The 10,020-nt window shown below is 47.1% G+C and overlaps 1 long non-coding RNA gene across 1 annotated transcript; it reads left to right on the top strand.

The window, feature by feature from the left end:
* The first annotated feature begins 6,258 nt into the window (after nt 1–6,258).
* Nucleotides 6,259–9,258, top strand: LOC142918272 (uncharacterized). The gene is made up of 4 exons (XR_012937456.1): nt 6,259–6,338; nt 6,648–6,716; nt 7,642–7,663; nt 7,833–9,258. It is a non-coding gene; the product is annotated as an uncharacterized LOC142918272 (long non-coding RNA).
* The last annotated feature ends 762 nt before the right edge of the window (nt 9,259–10,020 follow it).

The raw sequence follows: 10,020 nt of genomic DNA, 5'->3' as shown, positions 1-10,020 counted from the left end.
TCTTTATCTACATATATAATATCACAGATCTGTCCTTCTGTCATTCTGTGACTGTGATTAACGCCTCCGGATTGGTTTAAGTGCGTCACGTGACCCCGAGCAAACAGCCAACCAGAGGTGCGCCCCCCCCAAACATGTATGCCCCCGGATTGGTTTAAGTGTGTCACGTGACCGCGAGCAACCATCCAAGCAGAGATGAGCCCCTCCCAAACATGTACGCCCCCCAATGCTGCCCTGAGGCAGAGCCGTGCTCGGGCCGCTGCTGCCCCGAGGGAGATGGGTGAGGAGACATGTGAGTGACAGGAGAAGGGTGAGTGAGAGTGAGAAGGTGAGTGAGAGTGAGGAGAAGGGTGAGAGTGAGAAGGGTGAGTGAGGAGAAGGGTGACAGTGAGAATGGTGAGAGTGAGGAGAAGGGTGAGTGGCAGGAGAAGAGTGACAGGAGAAGAGTGAGTGAGCGTGAGGAGAAGGGTGAGTGACAGGAGGAGGGTGAGGAGAAGAGTGAGTGAGAGTGGAGAATATATGTAATTTGTACGTGTTTATCTTAGGGATGATCCTTCGGTAGAATACTTCAATACAAAACTTCCATAAATCGTTAACAAGTTTATATGCTTAACCCAGATATCATGGCACTTATGTATTTGTAACGAGAGTGCGCCACCTACAGGACGACCGGGGGGTTATTGCAGACACGTGCTATGTTGTCTCACATCCAATCAGTAAGGGGGATCCCATCTGGGTGAAAGGTAAATGGGTAGAGCTAGCGGGAAGCCTCGAGAGCCCTCTAGAATGTTCCGAGAGGGGCGTGGCTAGAGGCAGAGCTTAGCACCGCCGAGAGGGATATAAGCAGAAGCAGCAGAGGACTCTGGGTCGTCGGTGTGTGAAGAGCCCGGGTCCGAACGTCGTCACCACCTGCGCTACCACCCATCGGCCACGTGGCGGGCTCCACCAGCTGAGCCTCCCCTCTCTCCGACACGCCGTCAGCCAGCGGCGAGGTGGAGAAAGAGTGAGTGCCACGGCGGCGGGAGGCAAAGCGTGCGCCGCCGTCCAGAGAGCAAGAGAGAAGCCAGCCGCGAAGGGAGACACGTGCTGTACTGCAACTTGAGAATAAATACAACTGAAGTTTAACCCAGGTCGGAGACGCTGATTACATATTGATAAGTGAATGTTAATAAAACATGCAACTAGTCGTATTCAAAACCTTCTGTATTGTCATGTAACCATGTATCCTTTCACAAAAGTTAACATTTAAAATCATGACGTTTAACAATATTCACATGCAGCGGGTTGGCATTTTTACGTTTCAACTTTCCAGGCACTCGGGTTTGTTAATTCAGAGAGTGAAACAGCAAGGGACATTCTCATCTCTTTGTCCTGTGTTTGCCCTCGGGTGCAGTGAGTTTATGGTGTTTTGCCATGGGTCCACCCTTGCTCTCTCAGAAATTCCCTGAGTCACTCCTTGCCCATGGAAGAGTTATTCCTTTATGGCCTTTCATTAACGTTTCACCTTTTGCTACATGAGTTAGGTTTATTCCTGAGAAGCGAAATATTCGACGGCTTTAAGGCCCTCCTCAGCTCTGGTTATTCTCATCATGCCCATCTGATCAATGTCTCTTGTATTATGTTTACCCGTTTCTCATTATAGTGCTGTTTTGGCTTCGTCATCTGGTTTTCCCAAGCTTCAGCATGCAGGGAACGCATATTTGTCTCCAAGGAGCCATGATATAAAAAATAGACAATATTACACAATAACATTTTTTTTGGAAGAGGCATATATACAACAGGTGTGGAAGCATGGCGCTGAGGTTTAGGAAACTGTAAGTCCCAGGCTTCTATGGTCTGGCTTTCCCATAAACAAAACGCGAGGAATGGTAATGGTGGTTGCTTATGCCTCAACCGACTATTAACACCAGTGGAGGGATGGTGGCAAGGCTGGTGAGTCAGATGCCTTCTATGACCTGTCACAAGTACTAGCTAAAGTCGCCCCTTGGGATGGAGTCATCCTGTCGGATGACTTTAATACCTGAGTGGGTCATGACACTGGCACCTGGGCCAGAGTGATTGGAAGGCATTGGCCAGAACAGCTCAATAATAACGGTAGGAGGCTGCTAGACTTCTATGCAGCACATTGGGCTTACCAACACGCTGTTCCGGCATCGGCGCATCCACACAGCATCATGAATGCACACTGGGTCCAAGAAGGAACATCTGCTGGACTATATAGTAACAGAACACCGAATGCGAGCCCATGTCCTTGACACCAGGACCTACTGTTGAGGTGATCTGCCCGCTGACCATATGCTTGACATCTGTAAGATTTTCCATTCCGGTGGTGGGTGTCCATCTAGGACACCATTCAAAGCCACAGTGGCCTGGTCTCAGCTAGCTGATGAAAGTTGCAAGTTAGAATGTCATCATCTCTTGCAGGAGAATACAAGTTAGGAAGCAGTAAAGTCAGAACACAGATCAGAACATTTAATTAAATGACTGCGTGTTGTCTTGGTGTGGTCTGGGACTGTTTTGTTGGTGTTTTACTGCCTTGCCCTAGCTTGCGTTCGGTATTGATACATCGGCAGGCATGTATGTACTCATTTAATTTGTACTTAGATACTATATTTATATTCGTACATTTTTAGTGACTTGCATTACTTTTTTCTATTTTGTACTCCTAACAAAATTGTATTGCTTGTTGTAACTTGATCCGCCCCTGCTGGACATTTGTGAAAAAGACCAGAAACCTTCACATTACAGGCATCGCAGAGTCCAATTCCAGTTGTCTCCAGACACTCAGACCGCCACACGCAAGCCCGCACTTTGTTGAAGGAATTGGTTCCCAGAGAGTTGGCTGCAACAATCCAATGCAACCGATTTAACGGGGTTCAGGAGTTACATGAGGTGCATCCGAAGTCAACGCTACATATTGACAGAAATAATTGAATCACGCTCTATTGGGGGGCAGTGGTGCACCAGAATGGGTCTGGGATCGATTCCAGACTCGTGTGCTTTTTTGGGTGGGGTTGGCATGTACTCCCCTTGTTCTGCATGAGGGTGAGTGAGCGTGTGAGTGGAGTTGGAATGTACTCCCCTTGTTCTGCATGAGGGTGAGTGAGCGTGTGAGTGAGTGGAGTTGGAATGTACTCCCCTTGTTCTGCATGAGGGTGAGTGAGCTTATGAGTGAGTGGAGTTGGAATGTACTCCCCTTGTTCTGCATGAGGGTGAGTGAGTGAGTGGAGTTGGAATGTACTCCCCTTGTTCTGCATGAGGGTAAGTGAGCGTGTGAGTGAGTGGAGTTGGAATGTACTCCCCTTGTTCTGCATGAGGGTGAGTGAGCGTATGAGTGAGTGGAGTATGAATGTACTCCCCTTGTTCTGCATAAGGGTGAGTGAGCGTGTCAGTGAGTGGAGTTGGAATGTACTCCCCTTGTTCTGCATGAGGGTGAGCGTGTGAGTGAGTGGAGTTGGAATGTACTCCCCTTGTTCTGCATGAGGGTGAGTGAGCGTGTGAGTGGATTTAGAATGTACCGTGGCGAGGCCCTAATCAGCTGTGTACCAATGCTAATGATAACGAAAAAGGGATGGCTGCGGCAGGACTCTGGGTGCATGCCTCGCCGCTAAGGCTGTTTTTACTATGCACACGCTGTGTAAGTGCGCGCGATTGCCAGCAAGCGGGGCCCACGCCGAAACCTTGCAGCACCGCGCACACCTTCTCATGCACACCCTCTCATGCACACCGTCTCCCCACAAAAATCACAGACTCCACGCCGAGGCTCTACCCACACACACAGAAATGAACTAAAGTTTATTAACGGCACAAAAACCCGCTACCTGGAGGGGGAATATTTCGTGAGGAGAACCTAGCCTAACTCTGCCTATGCCCCCAGTTACACAAACGTCCTACCATGTACCTCGTAGCTGTACTCACGGCATCGCACGGACGCTATGAGAGTCAGAGGGAGAAGGACGAGCGAAACCCTTGCCTATCGCTGCCTCATAGCAGCACTTGCTGGCATCACATGGATGCTGCGAGCGGCTCGAGGAGGCAGGACGGCAGGCAGTGGGTCTGGATTGCCCGGAGGTTGAAGACAACTGCCCCAATCGTCCCGGGGCTCCCACCTTCATTCTCTAAACTTAAAAGGCCCAAGGTGGAATTGTACCGCGCGGCCAATCGCGCGCTTAACCTGCGCCGTCTAAATGGAGGGCCACGGGGTCTGCTGCCGCTCACCCATTGTCCTCCCGTGCTCATTAATTCTAACCCACTGGTCTGCTCTTCTGGCCAATTATTCCACACTCCGCCTATCCCAAGGTCGTGAGTAACTCATCGCGGTTGGTCCAGTGAACCTTTCCCTTCTGCGCCCATAAAATCTTCAGCCAATTTAGGGGCACCGCAATGTAACCTGTCCTGTGGGGGGCTAGGCCAATCTCCTGGCACCGGGAAACCGTGGGACTCTCCCTCTAGGCGCCCTTTATATTAAAACCCGATGTGCCAGGAAACCCCCCGTCAGGACACTACTAGGGGGGTGGCGCTGTGTGCGGGTTGTGCGCTTAGTCGGGGGCCGGGAGGGGATTGTGGTATTTGCGGAGTTGCTCCGTGGTCGTGGCACCACAACTGAGATGACTGGCCAATGCATCACCTGTGCCCCCTACAGTGTACACACACACTGTTTGTACACACACACTGTGTACACACAGACAGTGTACACACAGAGTGTACACGCAGTTTGTACACACACTGTACACACACACAGTGTACACACACACAGTTTGTACACACACACAGTTTGTACACACACAGTGTACACACAGTTTGTACACACACAGTGTACACACAGTTTGTACACACACAGTGTACACACAGTTTGTACACACACACACAGTGTACACACACACAGCTTGTACACACACACAGTGTGCACACAGTTTGTACACACACACAGTGTACACACACACAGTTTGTACACACACACACAGTGTACACACACACATACAGTGTACACACACACAGTGTACACACACACAGTTTGTACACACACACATACAGTGTACACACACAGTTTGTACACACACACAGTGTACACACACAGTTTGTACACACACACAGTTTGTACACACACACAGTGTACACACACACACAGTTTGTACACACAGTTTTAACACACACAGTTTGTACACACACACAGTTTGTACACACAGTGTACACACACACAGTTTGAACACACACACAGCGTACACACACAGTTTGTACACACACAGTGTATACACACACAGTGTACACACACACACACAGTTTGTACACACACACAGTGTACACACATACAGTTTGTACACATACAGTGCACACATACACAGTTTGTACACACACACAGTGTACACACACAGTTTGTACACACACACAGTGTACACACACAGTTTGTACACACACAGTGTACACACATACAGTTTGTACACACACAGTGCACACATACACAGTTTGTACGCACACACAGTTTGTACACACACACAGTGTACACACATACAGTTTGTACACACACAGTGCACACATACAGTTTGTACACACACAGAGTGTACACACACAGTGTACACACACACAGTTTGTACACACACACAGTTTGTACACACACACAGTTTGTACACACACAGTGTACACACACAGTGTACACACACACAGTGTACACACACACAGTTTGTACACACAGTTTGTACACACACACAGTGTACACACACACACACAGTTTGAACACACACACAGTTTGTACACACACAATGTACACACACAGTGTACACACACACAGTGTACACACACACAGTTTGAACACACAGTTTGAACACACACAGTTTGTACACACACACACAGTTTGAACACACACACAGTTTGTACACACAATAATATCCACGTTCTTGTTGAGCTTACGCACCCAAGGGGTCTCTGTTGAAGAGAGGGAGCAATGGAAAATTAATCTAAATAAACAAACTCGAACTCCGCTCTGTGACGTCACCACTCAGCATTCTCTCATCGGCGTGAAACGCCAGGCGGCGGTGTCCTTCGCAAGTGACGTCATGTCACCGAGGTATTCGGTGCGCTCTTGAGCGTGACGTCACCTCCGCTTGGTCACTGTCGAAATCTGTTCCGGTACAATCCTTATTTGGGTAAAGCTACGCCCAGTGACTGGCGGATCATTAACATCCTCGACAAATGGACCAAACTAGTTAGCATAATTTATTCAGTTGTAGAGACTCATTGTGGGAGGAGAGTATTGTCTCCCGGAAGTGACGTCATGTCACCTGCTGCCGCGTGACGTCGCGAGGTAACAGGGAGTTGCCTCCGCCCGTGCACTGACATCTGAGGTGAGAAATTCGCATCGCGGTTGTCGTGGTGGTGGTGGTTGTTGTTGTTGTGGTGGTTGTTGTTGTTTACCAAGGTAGAGCCTCTCTCTCGTAGGGATGCCAATTGAGTAGCAGCGAGCATGGGAATCGATGTCCAGGTTGGAACTTTACAACGCGGGGCTTAGCCACGCGGGGCCTTGCCTCCTGCCCTCGCCTGATTGCATTCACTTTAATTATCTCTCTTAAGTTTCATTTGTTTTCACCCGGCTCGTCACTTTGTAACTTTGTTTTATTGTAAATATTCACGCAGTTTTTATTTTCTTTTGTTAGCAGGCCAAGCCCGCTTGAGCTGCTATACCGCTCTTGTTATCAGAAGCGACCTGACCACAACAACACAAGGTGAGGCTTTGTCAACGTGTGAATGTTTTGACTTAAAACTTTGGTGACTGCAGGAATTAATATTCTTGGTTCTTTCGGTAAAGTCACGTAGATAGAAAATTAAATCAAATTAACATAAATTAAATGAAAAATAAAAAATTTAAAATGAAGCAAAAAACCCACGACGTTTTGATCGCAACACAAGTGGTCTTTATCTTATTAAATTTAATCTGTTATTTTTATTTTCTGTCTACGTGACTTTACTGAAAGAACCAACAATACGTGTGTCAATGTATCTATCGGTCAAAGACGCTAAGCGCGTGCCGCTGTTGACTCTGAATGTGTGGAGGGGAACACCTTCACCACGGGGAGAGAGAGACAGAGACACGGATAGCCTCGGCTATGTTGATTGATCCTCGATTCATTACTTGGTGGAGTGAGGAAGAATTAATGCTGAGCAGATGAAGGTGGCCAGGCATGGTTCTGGTCACATCACCACCTGTTTTACTCATGGCAGTGTGTGACAGTGTCAAGTTTGTGTTTGCAGTAAAGGCTATTAACTCTGTTGAACACGAGGATATATAAAAACAATAGTTTATTTTAGTTTTCCTCTGGAACTCTTCATACGAATGGAAACAGGAAGTTAACACAGCACACACATTCAGCTGAAGTCGGAACTGTTCATCCCCAGCATTCAAGGACATATGAGCCTGGATTCACACCTCTAAGTTGCGATTGAACGTTAATTTATGCATTTCTGCATAACACAAATAGTATTGTTTTCAACACCCTTTGCTATGTCAGCTGAATTTAGCTTTCATAAATATTCATTTTGTAGTCAGACAGAAATTGTGTGCTTAGAGTTTTGAGTTAACATTCATCTTGAAGATATGAAGGCTTCCAGCCATATTAATGATATTTTCCCTCTCATTGTGTGCCATAACAGCCCGTGGAGAGAAATCCTTCAGGTGCAGTGTGTGCGTGTCGGGCGTTTGCACGTTCATCAAATCTGATTAATTTGTGAAACTTTTTCACTACATCATGAATATATTAATAAGTTTAGACGTGTAAGTCACGTGTGCATTCCTCTGTGCCTGACGTGTAGATGGTGTGGATATTATTTTTTTATGTCTGCAGCTGACTCTTCCTCTGCAGAATTGTTCTGATGGAGCAAAGGCAGTCAGCACAGCTCGATACGACAAGTCAACAATGCGACCAGCGTGCATACAGCACGGACCGGACTGGAAATCTGACACGGCACCAAAGTCACACAGGAGAGAAACTCTTCAAATGTACTGTGTGTGACAAGGCATTTGCATGGCCATCAGTTTGTCAGAACCACCAGAGAACACACACGGGAGAGAAACCCTTCATGTGCACGATGTGCGGGATGGCGTTTACACAGTCATGTAATCTTGTAACACACCAGAGAACACACATGGGAGAGAAACCCTTCAAGTGCAGTGTTTGTGGGAAGACATTTTCAGGTTCATTTGTTCTTAAACACACCAGAGAACACACACGGGAGAGAAACCCTTCAAGTGCAGTGTGTGTGGGAAGGCATTTTCATGGTCATCTGCTCTTAAAAAGCACCAGAGAACACACACAGGAGAGAAACCCTTCAAGTGCAGTGTGTGTGGAAAGGCATTTTCAAATTCATCTCATCTTCAAAGACACCAGAGAACACGCACGGGAGAGAAACCCTTCAAGTGCAGTGTGTGTGTAAAGGCATTTTCAAATTCATCTGCTCTTAAAACACACCAGAGAACACACACGGGAGAGAAACCCTTCAAGTGCACTGTGTGTGGGAAGGCATTTGCACAGTCATCTGCTCTTAAAGAACACCAGAGAACACACACGGGCGAGAAACCCTTCAATTGCACTGTGTGTGGGAAGACATTTTCATATTCATCTCATCTTCAAAGACACCATAGAACACACACGGGAGAGAAACCCTTCAAGTGCAGTGTGTGTGGGAAGACATTTGCAGATTCATTTGCTCTTAAAACACACCAGAGAACACACACAGGAGAGAAACCCTTCAAGTGCAGTGTGTGTGGAAAGGCATTTTCACATTTATCTACTCTTAAAAACACCAGAGAACACACACAGGAGAGAAACCCTTCAAGTGCAGTGTGTGTGGGAAGACATTTTCAGATTTATCTACTCTTAAAAAACACCAGAGAACACACACGGGAGAGAAACCCTTCAAGTGCAGTGTGTGCGTGAAGGCATTTGCACAGTCATCTGATCTTGTAAAACACCAGAGAACACACACGGGAGAGAAACCCTTCAGGTGCAGTGTGTGTCGGAAGACATTTTCAGGTTCATTTGCTCTTAAAACACACCAGAGAACACACACAGGAGAGAAACCCTTCAAGTGCAGTGTGTGTGGAAAGGCATTTTCAGATTCATCTCATCTTCAAAGACACCATAGAACACGCACGGGAGAGAAACCCTTCGAGTGCAGTGTGTGTGGGAAGACATTTTCAGATTCATTTGCTCTTAAAACACACCAGAGAACACACACAGGAGAGAAACCCTTCAAGTGCAGTGTGTGTGGAAAGGCATTTTCAAATTCATCTGCTCTTAAAACACACCAGAGAACACACACGGGAGAGAAACCCTTCAAGTGCACTGTGTGTGGGAAGGCATTTGCACATTCATTAAATCTTCAAGTACACCAGAGAACACAGAAGCATCACAAGATCCACAAGGAGTGGAGTCTGAAATCAGCTTGTGAAAGTCAAAGTGCCGCAATGAGCCCATCCCTCATGAAACAAGAACCGGACGAAAATCCCAGCTTGGACACTTTTAAAGGTATCGAGGTGAAATATGAAGAGGTGATGGTGAAGAGGGAAGAAGTGATGGTGAAGAGGGAAGAAGTGATGGTGAAGAGGGAAGAGGTGATGGTGAAGAGTGAAGAAGTGAAGGTGAAATGTGAAGATGAAGATGAAACTCCAAAATGGGACCTTCACATCGATGGAGGCAACGTGAAGCAGGAGGAGAATTCTGACTGTGAGGCAGAGCGAGGCAACTCCCAGCAGTTTGTGGAAGTGGAGGTGTGGGTGGACTTCCTAGACAATACAAAGTCAAGTGGAGACCCGGTAGATGTGTAAGCCAGAGACAATGTCGCTACAATAGATGCACCTTTGTGATAGGCCTTTAATGACAAGAATGTGAAGTTGAACACTCAGCTCCTTGGTTCATCCTGCAGAGTAAGAGCGGCCAGTCTTTGTGGACCTGTGGGTTGGGTCAATCTCTCACCAGGAGCGAGAGACAATAAGCTCCCAAGCATTCACTATGTTATAATATTTGCATTTAC

The sequence above is a fragment of the Petromyzon marinus genome, unplaced genomic scaffold, assembly GCF_048934315.1.
Source record: "Petromyzon marinus isolate PM22_M1 ecotype Great Lakes invasive population unplaced genomic scaffold, UKy_Petmar_22M1.pri1.0 PM_G_Scaffold_6, whole genome shotgun sequence".
Classification (NCBI taxonomy): Eukaryota; Metazoa; Chordata; class Hyperoartia; order Petromyzontiformes; family Petromyzontidae; genus Petromyzon; species Petromyzon marinus.
This window is presented reverse-complemented; position numbering and strand designations above follow the sequence as displayed.